General features: G+C 38.0%; 1 pseudogene across 1 annotated transcript; it reads left to right on the forward strand.

Annotated features, from left to right (window-relative positions):
• The first annotated feature begins 514 nt into the window (after window positions 1–514).
• Window positions 515–1,121, forward strand: LOC308551062 (large ribosomal subunit protein uL23 pseudogene; annotated as a pseudogene). Its single transcript has one exon. The product of its transcript is annotated as a large ribosomal subunit protein uL23 pseudogene (transcript).
• Window positions 1,122–15,298: the final 14,177 nt, after the last annotated feature.

Consider the following 15,298-nt stretch of genomic DNA (forward strand, 5'->3'; position numbering starts at 1 on the left):
TAAAAAATATTGTGAGAAGGGAGAAAAGTAAATTTTTTGGATTACTTTAACTGGGAGTCACAATACATCATTTTGGACTTTCAAATAAAATCTTAGAAATGTATACATAAATAATAGTGTACAAAGATAAGCATTAAGAAAGAATGTCAACTGTAAAATAAAATTAAAAGAAGAAAAAGAAAGATAACATTATTTAAGAGTTAACTGGTCAAAGACAAGAAAGAAAGGGAGAAGAGAAAAAGAATGAATTTGGGTTATTTGCAAATGTCATATGGATTATTGCTTTGAACGATCAACTTTTCAAAAGTTAAAATGTATCAGAATCTTCTTTAACACAAAACTAACTGCAACTTGTTGGAGAGGAGAATGTAGCGGTCTAAGCATTACAGTGTAATTGAGACATAGTATGATTTTATGAAGAGATTGGAGTTTGCCATTTATGTAGCATTATATGGGATTTAAACCACAGGGCTCCACATTGCTGAAAGAATATATGATTAAAATGGGCTTTATCATGGAAGTATTTATTTTTAAAAAACACACGTATGCAGCTTTTAACGAAGATGGCCCCAAAGCAAAGAAGGAAGCCCCTGCCCCTCCCAAAGCCAAAGCCAAAGCCAAAGCCAAAGCCAAAGCCAAAGCCAAAGCCAAAGCCAAAGCCAAAGCCAAAGCAAAGGCTTTGAAGGCAAAGAAAGCAGTGCTGAAAGGCGTCCACAGCCATAAAAAAAAGATCTGCACGTCACCCACCTTCCGACGGCTGAAGACACTGAGGCTCCGAAGGCAGCCTAAATATTCTCGGAAGAGGACACCCAGGAGAAACAAGCTTGACCACTATGCCATCATCAAATTCCCCCTGACTGCCGAGTCAGCCATGAAGAAGATAGAAGACAACAATACTCTTGTGTTATTGTGGATGTCAAGGCCAACAAGCACCAGATCAAACAGGCTGTGAAGAAGCTCTACGACATTGACGTGGCCAAGGTCAACACCCTGATCAGGCCTGATGGAGAGAAGGCATATGTTCAGCTGGCTCCTGACGATGATGTTTTGGATGTTGCCAACAAAATTGGGATCATCTAAACTGAGTCCAGCTGGCTAATTCTAAATATAAAAATCTTACACTGTAACAAACAAACAAAAACAAACAAACTTATGCATAAAGTAATTGTGTAGTCTGTTATGACACTATAAGAGTTCCTTCCAAGGAAGGATGAACATCCAGGTAGCTAGAAGGGAACACAAGTGGAAGGGGTGCACTTGCCACTTATGAGTATATAATTATTACAATTGTGCTCATTTAGAATGCACTATAATGATCACTCTCATAAACTACTTTGGGCTAAGCTATCTCATGGAAAGAAGTACTAAAAGATAGGCCTTCATATGTAGAATGCATAACTAATTTCAAATTAGAGCTAAGAAAATTCATAAACTCATTCTGTAAGCAGCTAACCTGGAAACCTCAGAAGATTCAAGAATATACACCTCAAGTGAAAGAAAATTCGTGCTGAAAATGTGCTTTATATAATTTTCTTTCATCGGGTTTCCTGCTCCTTGGAAAATGCAATGCTTTGTGAATTTACTTAATGGGCCAAGAAAACTCACTGTGCTAGTGTCTTATAGGCTCAAGAAGTCCCAAAGCAGCCTTCTAAGGCATCATACTCACCACACTAGTTATCTAAATTGAGAGACAGAAGCTTTAGTTATATGTGTACTTGATTTATATCATATCAGTTTATATAAAGAAGAATTGGTTAGAGATTCTCAAGATTTTTAAATGTAAGGACCCCTTTTTAAGCATCAAAGCATTTTAAGATCCACACATGATGAGAAAATACGTTATTATAAATTACTACTATGGATTCTGTAATGCCCTAATAGCCATTTGTTATTTTTGCTGGTCAGCATCTCTTCCAGTACCCCAATTTTCCTATGGTGAACCATTCCTACTTTTCTACTCTCAGTCCATTCGTGTTGGATGATTTCGACTCAATTCTTGATTCTGGGTGTCAGCATGTAACTCAGGCCTGGCCAATCAGAGCATCCCATTTCCCTTGCCGCAGTAAGTACTTCCAGGATGGGCACGGACTACCTGGTTTGAGGTCTTTGAACTTTTACTGGGACTGTTGAGAGTGAGGCAGTCCCTTTTGTCCTGGACTGTTGGAATTTGCCTATATAAGCCTGTAGCTATTGACAACCACCTTCACAATGATAAAGTATGCATGAGAATAAAGCTCAATGACAAGAGATAAAGCTGATATATTTAAAGAGATGGAGTACCATTTTCATGGTTTGGGTCCCTAGAACTATTCACGCCTGGATTTATTCATATACTTTTCATATATATGAGCCCATAAATATCATTTTTAGTTAAACTGTGTTTTCTTTACTTGAAAGTAAGAGTCTTTTCTAATACAAATGCTTTGAGATGATGTTTTATTTTATTAGTCCCCAACAGCAAGTAATATTTAAAATATTGGAACAAATATTCATGAGAAATATTATTTAGTTAATGAGAAATTAACATTCTATGTGTATATTATATGAAGACCTTTGGCAACTAACTACCACAAGGGATCAGAGACCTATGGGTTTGGAACTTTTTAATCTAAATTTTAGAGGTCACATAGACACAGATTTTTGTTGTTGTTGTTAATCCTCACTGGAGGGTAGTTTTTCCTCTTTTCCTCCATTCTTTTTCTCTTTCTTTTTCCCTCCCTCCCTCCCTCCTTCCTTTTTTCCTTCCTTTCTTTCTAATACTCACCCGAAGATATTTTTTCCATTGCCTTTCAGAGAGAGTGGAAAAGAGAGAGAGAAACATCGATGTGAGAGAGACACATTGATCGGTTGCCTCCTGCATGAACCCCAACCAGGGCCGAGCCTGCAATCGAGGTAGGTGCTCTTGGCCAGAATTGAACCTGGGACCCTTCAGGCTGTGGACCAACGCTCTAATCACTGAGCCAAACTGGCTAGGGTGATTATTTTTTCATTGATTTTTTTAGAGAGAGTGGAAGGGAAGGAGGGAGGGGGAGGGAGAGAGAAAGAGAGAAATATCCATGTGAGAGAGACACATCAATTGGTTGCTTCCTGCACGTGCCCTGACTGGGGTCAGGAATGAACCCACAACCCAGGTGCCTGTCCTTGACAGGAATAGAATCTGAGACCTTTTGGTTCACAGGCTGATACTCTAATCACTGAGCAACACCAGCTAGGGCTAGATACAGATTAAGGCCACATTTATACAACTAAAATGTAGACTGGAAGATGATTATCTTGAAAATCTAGTGGGACTTAGAAAGCTAATCAACACTGCATTTTGTCTCTCAGCATAATTTCAAAGTCAAATATGGCTCACATCTAAAAAATATGCACTGCAGTTAGATGGTTTTTATAGTGATTGAAAATACTCCAGGGACTGTACTACAATTTCATTTTAGCATGTAGAATATTTAGAACTTCAATAAAGCTGCAAGGTATTATTCAGTAAAATAAAATAAGATTATTATCAATGTCATCTTAAAAAGAATCATGAGGATATGTATATAGCTATAGCTATTTTTTCAAGCATCATTTTATTAGTTTATAAGTTTGTCAAGCTAATCTACTGCTTTCCAGGTGCCTCCAAACACATTATTTCATTTAATTCTAACAGTAATTCTGTAAGGAAGTAAACTAGAAGTTATTGAGACTATGTTGAATTCTGTAGTGCGTGAGGCATAAGCACACATACATGAATATATTTTAATGTAAAGTAACACCATAAGGTGAGTGTTATTATAACTCTTATACACAAGAAAATTAGGGCTTAAAAGGTAAATAAGATATATTAGTTCACATAGTTAATAGAAAGCAAAGCTTGGATTAATAAAAAAATTTTAAGGACTCAAACATCCTCTATTTTCTACCTTGTTTTCTGCACAACTAGACCTAAGTAGGATCTATGTGTCTGAAGCAGAATTGAGTGTAGCTTCACCTGATTAATGAGTGTTGAGGGCTGGCCTGTGTGGATTTCTTGCCTCTAGGCTGACTTGAATTATTGAAAACAATCACCTTTCTGTGATTCTTTTGCACCTCAAAGGATTCATCCTTCTCTCCCTCCTCCCTCTCCCCTCCCCCCCCTCCCCTCTCTTCTTGTTCTTACTCTTCATTGCTCAGCCTCCCCTCCCTTCCCCTCTCTGCCCTCCTGCCCTCCCCATTCCCTCCTTCTCCTCTTTCTGGGATGATTCCGTGGGGCAGGGAAAACACTGCTGCTTTCACTTGCCAAAAGTTTATTCTATTTCTTAGTCTCACAAAAGTGACTTAAAAAAAAAAAAAGCTCACTTTACACGCTGTGTTTTGGAAACCCCGATTCAGTCATCCCACTGGGTATACTTATGTACCAGGGCTAGTGGCAGGAGACAGACTGGAATAGACCTGAGAGACTTGACGAAAAAGATGTAGTGATTCTAGGTAACAGATAAAAAGCCACAAAAATCAGGGAAAGTGAGGGGGTTTGATAGAGAGAAATAAACCACAATGTCTACTTCTGCTATCTGGTCGAACCTACATTCCAAGACCAGCCACTTCAATACCATTTTTCTTGACCTCATTCCAGACGGGTCTTGTTTCTCAATGAGGCCTGGACTTCATTCCAGGTGCACAGATGGGATGAAGCTCACGGGTGGGCCACAATGCCCACGTATGAGTGGGAATTCTCATTCACAGGTGGGCCACAATGCCCAGCCCGGGGCAGACTCAACTGTCTAGGGTTTCTGCTCACAAAACCGAATGTGTCTACAGAAGTTCATGCCACTGAACTTAAGTGGGACTTCCTAACTGATTGTCTCGTAGGGGCCTCCATTCAACATATTTAAACTTGAACTAATTATCTCTCCCTTTCTATATGTCCTACTTTCTGGCTTTCTAATTTGTATTAATGCCACACCATTTTCCCAGTCACATAGACTTTGCAGCTAATTAATTCATATTTGTCTGTACTCATTTAGTCTTCATATCCCAGCACTTAAGAAACCCTGGAGAGCATGTCTCTCTTTTTTTAAAGACCAGTTTTTTTAAGACCAGTTTTAGGTTTACAACAAAATTGAGAGGAAGTTATCAAGATTTCTCATATATCCCCTGCCCCTACACATGCATAGTCTTTCTCATTATCAATATCATTCACCAAAACGGTACAGTTATTTTTTTTCCACCAAGGATGAACCTACATTGATACATCATAATCACCTAAAGTCCATAGTTCACCTTAGGGTTCACTTTTGGTGTTGTATATTTTATGGTTTGGACAAATGTATAATGACATATGCTCATGATAATATCATACAGAGTATTTTTACTGCTCTAAAAATCCTGTTTTCTGTTTATCATCTCTTCCCTGTTCTCCTCCTCTCCCTTCTCCCACATCCCTGAACTCACTAATATTTTTATTGTCTCCATGGTTTTGCCTTTTCCAGAATGTCATATAGTTGGAATCATCCAGTACATAGCTTTTTCATATTGGCTCCTTTCATTTAGTAGTATGCATTTAAGTTTCCTTCATGTTATTTCCCTGCTTTGAAGCACTCTCTTTAATTATGTTATAAAATCTAAATTCTTGGCCCTGACACTCAAGGTCACTCATTATTTGTTCTACATTTTGTTTTTCAGACCGTCTTCCACTGCTCTCTTCACTCCTAGGGCAACTGGACTCTTTGCCTCTTCTTGAAGACCCCTGGTCCTATGTTGATTCCATTTTCTTTTACTAGAATGCTCTCATGTTCCCAGTCCTAGTTAGTTTTGAAGTTATTTCTTATTTCTCTGAGCATTGCTGGCATTTTTGACACATTTCTAAGACAGTTATCTTATAAGTATTTGTGCACATTTCTTATTGTCCCTGCTATATTGGGAGTTCTCTGAGGAAAAGGATTATTTATATTTACAATCCTCACAAAGGCCCTTTACATTTACTTTTATATTTTAAATTTTAAAAATTAGAGTTTACATTCAGTAATATTTTGTATTAGTTTCAGGTATAGAGCATAGTGGTTAGACAATCATATACTTTACAAAGTGTTCCCCCCAGTATTACCAGTGCCCACCTGGCACCATACATAGTTATTACTATATTATTGAATATAACCCCTATGCTGTACTTTACATCCCAAAACTATTTAGTACCTGCCAATCCGTACTTCTCGATTCCTTCACCTTTTCCACCCAGTCCCCCAACCACCCTCCCCTCTGGCAACCATCAGTCTGTTCTCAGTGTCTATGAGTCTGTTTCTGTTTTGTTTGTTCATTTATATCATTCTTTAAATTCCACATATAAGTAAAGTCATACAGCATTTGTCTTTCTCTGACTGACTTATTTCACTTAGCATAATCCCCTCTTGATCCATCCATGCTGTCGCAAATATGGCAGAGTAATATTCCAATGCTGTCGCAAATATGGCAGAGTAATATTCCATTGTATATATGCATCACTGCTTTTTTTATCCACTTGTCTACTGATTGGCCCTTGGGTTGCTTCCAAAGCTTGGCTATTGTAAGTAACATTGCAAGGAACGCATGGGTACATATATTTTTTCAAACTAATGTTTTGAGTTTCTTTGGATAAATACCCAGAAGTGGGATCACTGGGTCAAAAGGCAGGTCCATTTTTAATTTTTTGAGGAACCTCCATACTGTTTTCCACAGTGGCTGCACCAGTCTGCATTCCCACCAGCAGTGCATGAGGGTTCCCTTTTCTCCACATCCTTGAAGGGCCCCTTACATTTAGTTTGTGCTTTTTTTTTTTTTTTAATGATAAGTGATTAAATCTTAAGTTTGGATTGTTTCTCTTATGGTAACAGAAAAATTGGAGAAGAGTTTGTGTGTGTTTTCATTTTGACCTCTGTTTTGAACCTTTTCTAAACACTAACTTAATTTAGGATTGTAGGTAGTTAAGGGATAGGAAAATTTCCTTGTTCTTTGTGCTATTAAGGCACTGTTGGGAGCTGTTTTAAAAGAATGGAGATAGATATAAGGCAGAGTTCTCGGATATTTTAAAATTTAGATAGACACAGTATAAATCATTTCTGGAGGTGACATAGTACCCCACTGTAGTATTGTGTCTGAGAGGGCTGTTAGATGAAAGTAATCTTTTCTAAACTCAAACTGACATGGGAACAGTTAAGTCTGATTTGTGAGCTACTGAAGTGTCATCTTTTATTCTTCTTAAAGACCTTAACAACTTGAAGGTGAGAACAAAGAGAAAGAAGGAAATGGAGGCTCATTTATTTTTCTTGATGTAGAAGTTGATGTCCATCAAAATCTTCTCTCTAATGACTTGCAATGATACAATTGATGGGTCGTAAAAATGTTCACCGAGTTTTGACATCCTGGGTCACATTTTAATTCTGTATCTGGTGGATTTTAGGATTCAGCTCTCTTTCTGTGGATGGGATTGTACCTCACTACTTAATAGTGTGGGCATTCATGACCAGTTACTTGTACCTTTGTATCACCATTTGCCATAATTTCTCAGGGTTTCCCCCCACTTTTTTTTATTCTGAGTGTATGAATCTAATCCCACATTTTGTTTATTCATTAAAAATATTTCTTCCTCACTAAGTTATAAGAATCAACTTATATATTCTTCCAAGAATTGAAACATGTTCTCACTTCTGATGGATTTGAATAGTGCTTTGAACTGCAGGAAATGAAAGGAAAAGAAAACCCAGAGAATATGTTAAATTATTTATTATGCTTTTTTTATTCCAATCATATGAGGAAGGTCATTAGTATTTTCTTAGCATTTCAGAGACAAGAAAGTCATTTATGTTTTCTTGATATCTACTTTTCCTGTTTCTTTTCATTCATTTCATTCACTTATCCATCAAATATTCTCTGAGTACAACTCTATATGCCAGGTAGAGTTTTCTGTTGGCATTCTGTAGTGGGTTCTTAACTGACAGGGTCACATCCCCACTCTCACTGTCATCTTTATGCACTACGTGATATCCAGCACTGATTATGGAGCTCTAACATTGTATTTCTACCTCCTTTTACAGTGTTTTTCATAGTACATTTGTGACAAAGTGATTCTCAGAAATTTGTCTGAGGATTACATGAGAAGATGTAATCCTAATGCAAATAGAAGTTTCACTTCCCCATGCCAGGAGGGCAGCTATTTCAAGTAACGGTTTCCATTAAGAATAATACAGTAGTTCTGTTTCCATTGAGAATGTGAGTCTCCCTATGACAGGACTCATGTCTTGTCCCTAGCAGCTGCTTGACTAGTTCTGAGAAAGGAGTTCTTGGTTTCTTTCTTAGTTATACGAAACGGTTATCCACATAACTACCACAATGCATGATAGGAATTGGAAAATTTTAGTTTTTCATACATGTGAACCAGTGGTTGTCTTTTATATACTTCTTGTTTGAGTACTGAGCCTTCATTATTTCTGTCTCCCGAGGTCACCTGGAAGAAATTCCTCCTCTGTCTCCAATCTTCATAGTTGTTGACTGACTGATTTTAAGCACCGCTTAACTAATTTGATGGCCTCCCCCCCCCAACCTGAGTGCTTTTTCCAAAAAAGCTGATCTAATCATGCCTTTCTCAAGCCTTTAAGTCTCCAATGCTTTTTCAAGATTCACCTTAGTTACAGAACCTCCCCAGACCTGACCTTTTCCTTCCCTCTGACAGCCAGAAACTAGATCATTCCTTCCCCTGCTTATCCCCATACCACACTCTTTATACCACCAATGTAGCACTTACTACACAGTAATACAGCCATTTATATTTCTGTCTTCTTCACTTAGGTTTTAAGCGAGTTGAGGCAGAGGGAATGTCCAATTTATCTTTGCCTTTCCCGCACCTTGCACAGTGCTTGGCATAAAATAGGCAATAATTATTTGCTGAATTGAATTAAACGAATACACTAGAAGCTCCCAGTGAAGTCCTGAAGAATTTTACAGGAAACATTAAATTCTTTTTATGTCTCATGAATTTGTACCTTTTCAGCAATCACCTGGTACTTGGTAGTCTATTCTAAGTCCAAATAATAAGTCATCATATAGTAATTTAATGAGTTCTGTATCTTTTTGCTCTTGATGAGGCCCAGTTGATCATTTAGTATATGACAGACTTTAGAAGATGTAACACGACTATCAGATAGCCCCCTCCTATACCCATTTGGACCTATTTCTCCTTCCCAGCATCTATAAAACATATGAAATAATTTTGAGGCTGTTCATCCTTGGGCAATTAACTTTAGAAAGATATGGTTTGAAATGGATGTTTTGAGCTCTGGACCAATCAGAATTTTAGGAAATCCCACAGTAAGAGTGGAATCCACAGGAAGTCCACCTACTTGGTTTTCCCCACAGAAGGAGAGGGAAGTGAACTTCCTAAGCGGTCTGTGTTCAGAGAAAATAATCTCTATATGGTACTTGCTGAAGTTCATTAATGAAAACGTGTTCCTCAGACAAGGCTTACCTCTGTTTTGAATTCACCTCACCTTTCCACTTTCATCTCCCTTTTATTTTTTCTAATCATTTTTCCCCATAGCTTCTCCTAACCCCTTTTCACCATGCCCCTTGGATATCTAGGTTTCACACTTCTTACCCTGCCTACATGTGCTGTTTACGGGCCATCCAAAGAACCCAATTCAAGCTGAGGTAATAATGAACAAATGGATAGTTTCTCTAAAGTGATTTTACACTTTTAAAAAAACTCCTGGACAAGAAAATGCCTTAGACCAAAGAAGTATTACCTCCAGTTGCAGATATTTAGGCACTGTAGCAGACTAAAGGGAAAGAAAATTTCACATGCATATCAGACCACATCACAAAGGCCCTGGGATCAAGATAGCTTTATGCTTTCACAGACCTGGGGATTCTGTAGAAGAACTTCAGAGATCACCAAGGTGATATGATGGGGAGACTAAGCAAACAAGTGGGTTTGTCCCTTTCCTGCTCTGCATGTGAACTAATAATAGTTGACTATTAATAATTATATTAATATTATTTGACTAATAAGATAATTATATAGTACCACTATTACTCTCTAATAAATTGGGGTTTTTGCTAGACTTTAGGTTTTCAGAACTTTAGAGACAGATCACCTGGATCTTGTTTAATTGATCACATTTAATATTCTTTCAGCACCTCTGAGGGTATCAGAATGACAGCTCATTCCATACCTTACTACAAACACACACACCTCAAGTGATTTATGAAAGATTATGGGAGCCCACTGACACAGTGAGTGGGGTACACTAAAATCTTGTTTCCAATTTTTCACCCTTTCCTGTATCCACTCTCTTTGCTATGTAACTTTGCACATCCTTTCACTGAAAGAGGAATATACTCCCATGTCCCTTAACTTTCAACTTGGCCGCATGACTTGCTGTGGTCAGTGAGATGTGGGTGAAAACAACACTGTACTGGTTTCAAGTTTAGACCTTATGAGGCCCTGTGTATTCTACTTACTCTTTATCCTGTCATCACCATGAGAAGACCATGGGCCCACTAGTCTGTTGATCCAAGGAGGTTGAGAGACGTGCGGGGCAGAGCTGGATCCAACCTGCATCTTGGAGTCATCTGCTTAAGCCCAATCAAGATCAGCTGAGCCACCTCACCTAGTGTGCAGACATGTGAAAAATACATGTTTAGAGTTTGATGTACACCACTGAGATTTTGTGATCGCTTATTAGGTAGCAATAGCTGGCTGATATCAGAGGCAAGAAGTTATGTTTTCAGACATCGGAATTTAGGCAACCTCCCTAAAGATTCAGTATTCTCATCTGTAAAATGTATGTGCCATGGCTGGGATGCTGAGTTGGAGTGTCATCTGTACACCAAAATGTTGCAGATTCGATTTCTGGTCAGGGCACATACCTAGGTTTCGGGTTCGATCCCTGGTCGGGGCGCATATGGGAGGCAACCAATCGATGTTTCTCATATCAGTGTTTCTATCTTCCCCCTTCCTCTTTCTCTAAAATCAATAAAAACACATCCTCAGGTGAAAATAAAAATGTATGTAATTATAACTATACCACAGTGTTACAGTCATTAAATAAAATAGTATATGTAAAATACTAGGCAGAGTGCCTCACTATTAGTATTATTATACTTACAGATACAAAGAAACCTCGGGACTAGAAATGCAATGAAGTAGGAGACATGCATGGAGATCAAGTCATGGATTAGATATTAGAATACATGGTGGTTTAAAAAAATGCCTTTATTCTGAAACTGGGGGCAGATAAATCCTTTTTCTTAAGTTTAATGCCTGTTAAACTTCATAAATTTACTACTTGGGAGGTGAATAATCGGCTTGGAAATAGTTTTCTTTTAAAGGGAAGTAAAAACATGACTTTACCAGCATCACTTGGTGTATAAAGTGCTATTAGTCACATGCTGTAGTTAGCAGTTTGACTTGTTTGTGACCAAGAGTTCAGGTGAATATATTTGAGATTTATTTTGCAATTTTCAACATGCCAATATAAAACAGCTTTCCCCCCCTCTCCATTGCCATCAAGTCGGAATAAATTGACTCTTGATGCAAAGTTGTGGCCAGCGGTTGAAATTTACATGTGATTGATGGTCAAAGTACTGATTAGCTGCACCCTCCCTCCTTCTTGTATATCATCTGCTGGATTGGGACCTGCTTTGTGTAAAACATTGAGATACTCACTGGTCTCTCTGCCCCTCACATGCCCTTGAAAGTGAAGAAAAATAGTTGATTAAATTGGTTGTTAAAAAAGAAAAAGACAACTCTTAATAGATAAATATGTTTTATAAAATACATTTTTAATTCTTGGATCTCCAAGCATACAATATTAATATTAATCTTATTCCCTAACCAATTAGTAGGTCAATTTGTTCAATCAGCTTTTAGCACCCAGTTCAAGTTTCCTTGCAGGGAATTTAGAATGGGTACAAAATCCCAGCGGTGGAAGTGCCCTCTTTCCTTACTGAGGCAATTCCCCTATGTTGAACTTCCATTTCCACAAAGAGAAAGCCCGCAGGGGAATGGCAGCCAGGCTGCAAGCAGCTGTGAAAGGCTCTATGTTTGCAGTTAAACCAAAATGTGCTAGACTTGTCTTTGCTTTTTTCATGTTGGTGTTTTGCTGTTGAAAGTAGTAAAAATGCTTAGAACTCATTTTCTCCCTTTTGAAACACATGTACATGTGTATGCAGCATGGGTAGGTCCCTATATTAATTTGAATTCCTCCAAAAGTTGTCCCTAGATGATGATCTTGGTGCCCGTAGTTTATTGGGTGGTGACTCCAGGAAGCATGGTGAGGGAGTCAGGAAAAGAAAGGAAAGGCGCATTGATGAGTGAGTTACTGCTATGGAAAACTGCTGTTCACTCCTGCTGGGGACCCCCTGAGACACCATGTGAAACACATTCAGAATTGTCCCACTGATGGTTTAGAAAGCTGAGGTATTTATTCCTTTGTGCCCTGCCCTCTTGATTGAAAGTGGCTCATGGCAGTGTTAACTTCCAGGCATTTCCAGGGTGCCTTGCACAGGCAGGACTCATTCTGACAGCCAGAGATAGACGTCAGGCAGAGAGAAGGCATGTGCTCTATAACTGTCGCCCAAGCTGCAGGTGACCTCTGGGGTCAGCAGAAGGAACGTGGCAAAATTGCCAAGAGCATCTGTTACAAGCAGGGGAAAGCACATTTCCTATATTTTTAGTTAAAGTGAAAGAGAAAGTTTTCCATATTCCATGAATTTCAAATGTAAAATATTTTTGTTTTAAACAATAAGTTTATAGAAGGAAACATTTGCAGTGTCCTGGTCTATTTCCATAAGGGTTTTATTATTTTCTAAATTAAACTCCTTCATCCCTGTTGGTATGGGAAACATAAGGCAGAAACCCAGAATTGTTTTCACAGGCAAAAGCCAAAATAAGAAAAATTTATTTTATCAACAAGAACAAAGATTTAGTCAGGTTTTTCTTTTTCTTTTTCTTTCTTTTATTTTCATATTACTTGGCTTCCCTGCTTTAACTTTTACTAACTTTGGGGATTTTGTTGCTAGTTCTTACCACAAGATGTCACTATGTTACCACCCTAATACCTAAGTGCTTTTTCTGCAACCTTTTAAAAATATCTCCTTTGCTGATGTTTCAATAACTTTTTGAAACATATCCACTGAAGTTGTCAAAATTTTTGTGGTAGATGAAGTTATAAAATTTCACTTGGGTAAAGATCAAATCACAAATGATCTGATCATTTCCCACAGAACCCAGAACCATAGGGACTTTGAAATTATCACCCTCCCTATACATATTGGACAATACAATTATCATGGTTAAATTATTTTACTTTTTCATTATTTTCTTTATTTTATGCTTTTAAGACTTTACTTAGCTCTCTTTTAACTCAGCACTTCTCAAATATTATGAAATAAAACCCCAAAATGATGTTTCTGGAAAACTCCTTTTGAATTTCAATTTAGCTAGCAAAAGGGAACTCTTCTGAAGTCTGGATGAGGAGTGTATCATATGTCTACTACAAAGAAGCTTCATAGAATTATTAAACCCTCAGGCATTACCTGAACTCCTTCACAACTGTGCAATGACTTCATTAAAGGTGGCCACTCTTAGGCTTATAGTCCCTCTCCCTGCCCTGGAGTTTTCATGCAGAATCCATTCTTTTTTTTTTTTTAAGGTTTTTGTTAAAGCTTAGAGAGACGAAGGGAAGGAGGGGGGAGAGGGAGAGGGAGGGAGAGAGAGAGAGAGAGAGAGAAAGAGGAAGAAAGAGAGAGAATAACATTGATGGGTTGCCTCCCACATGAGCCTTGACCAGGGACAGAACCTGCAATCTGGGTATGTGCCCTCCTGATTGGGAATCAAATCTGCCACCTTTTGGTGCACAAGGCGATGCTTCAACCAACTGAGCCACACAGGCCAGGATACATAATCCATCCTTGATAGCTGCTTTATAACTATATTTCCCATACCTATAGGGACAAGTAAGTTTAATTTGGAATATAAAAGCCGCCTTATGGAAACAGACTAGTTGATTCAATCACCTCCTTGTTTAAAACAACTACTTCCTCTTTGAAATGCATGTAACTTGGGACACTTTTATTTGCTTCTTTTTATTTCTAAACAGAGAAAAAACCTTTTGGTACACAGTGAAATGTGCCTTGATGGTTCATATGAGCCAGTGTGATAGAGAAGAATGGTCTGTGGGCTTCGAGTCTGACCTAGGTGCCATGCTTCTCTCTGTCATTCCCTAGCTCTGTACACTTGCTTAGTTTTCTCTCTTCAAAAAAATTTATTAAGTATATGGGATGACATTGGTTAATAAGATTATTTTTTAACCTTTCTTCATGTTTCATTTTCTTCATCTGATAAGTGCGTGTATATATAGCAATAATACCACCCTTCAGGAATAGTTTTAAAATTATAAACTGCATTAGTCTCTAATTGCTGCTGTAACCAATTACCACAAATGTAGTGGCTTAAAACAACACAAACTGATCTTCTTACAGTTGTGGAGGCCAAAAGTCCAAAATCAGTTTCATTAGGTTAAAGCCAAGGTGTCAGAAGGCCTGATTACTTCTGGAGATTCTAGGGGAAAATTGGTTCCTTGACTCTTTCAGCTTCTAGAGGCTGCCAGAATCCGTTGCCTTTTCTGGTCTGTGAATTCTTCCTCCACCTTCAAAAGCCAACGGCATAGCACCTTCAAATCTCTGTTTGAATCGTCACATTGTCTTTTCTTGTATAAGGACTCCTTTGATTTCACTGGATTCACCCAGATAGTTCAAGATAATCTCCCCATTTAAAGATCCTCAATTTAATCAAATCTACAAAGTCCCTTTTGCTACATAAATAGCATTCATAGGTTCCAGGGATTAGGACCTGAGGGAGCTGTTACTCAGCCGACCACAGAAATATTATATGTAAAGGCCCCACTACCGATTAGGTGCTCAACAAATAGAACTATGTTTATTATGATAATACATGAAATGTTAATTTAGCAGCACGGTGCTCTGTTAGTGAATGACAATGATAAAATGATATTTTTTACATTCTGAGTTTAGTGAAAGGACATAGGCATTTTAAAAAAAATTTCTACTCAGGGAAGAGGTCGACTTATAAGAAAAATAAAGCTATTTAAATCAATTTTCAAATACAGTGTGTAGAATAAGTTGTGTATTTCCTCTATTGAACTGAATCATTTTCATTTTTTCTTTGCTGTTAGAATAAAAGGAAATCAGCACACTTTTACAGATCAACATCTAACTTACTCATCAGCAAATTATTGTGTCTTTATGTGACCTTTTTAAAGGTACTTCCCCTTGTTCTTCAAGTCAG

The sequence above is a fragment of the Miniopterus schreibersii genome (genome assembly GCF_964146895.1).
Source record: "Miniopterus schreibersii genome assembly, chromosome: X".
Classification (NCBI taxonomy): domain Eukaryota; kingdom Metazoa; phylum Chordata; class Mammalia; order Chiroptera; family Miniopteridae; genus Miniopterus; species Miniopterus schreibersii.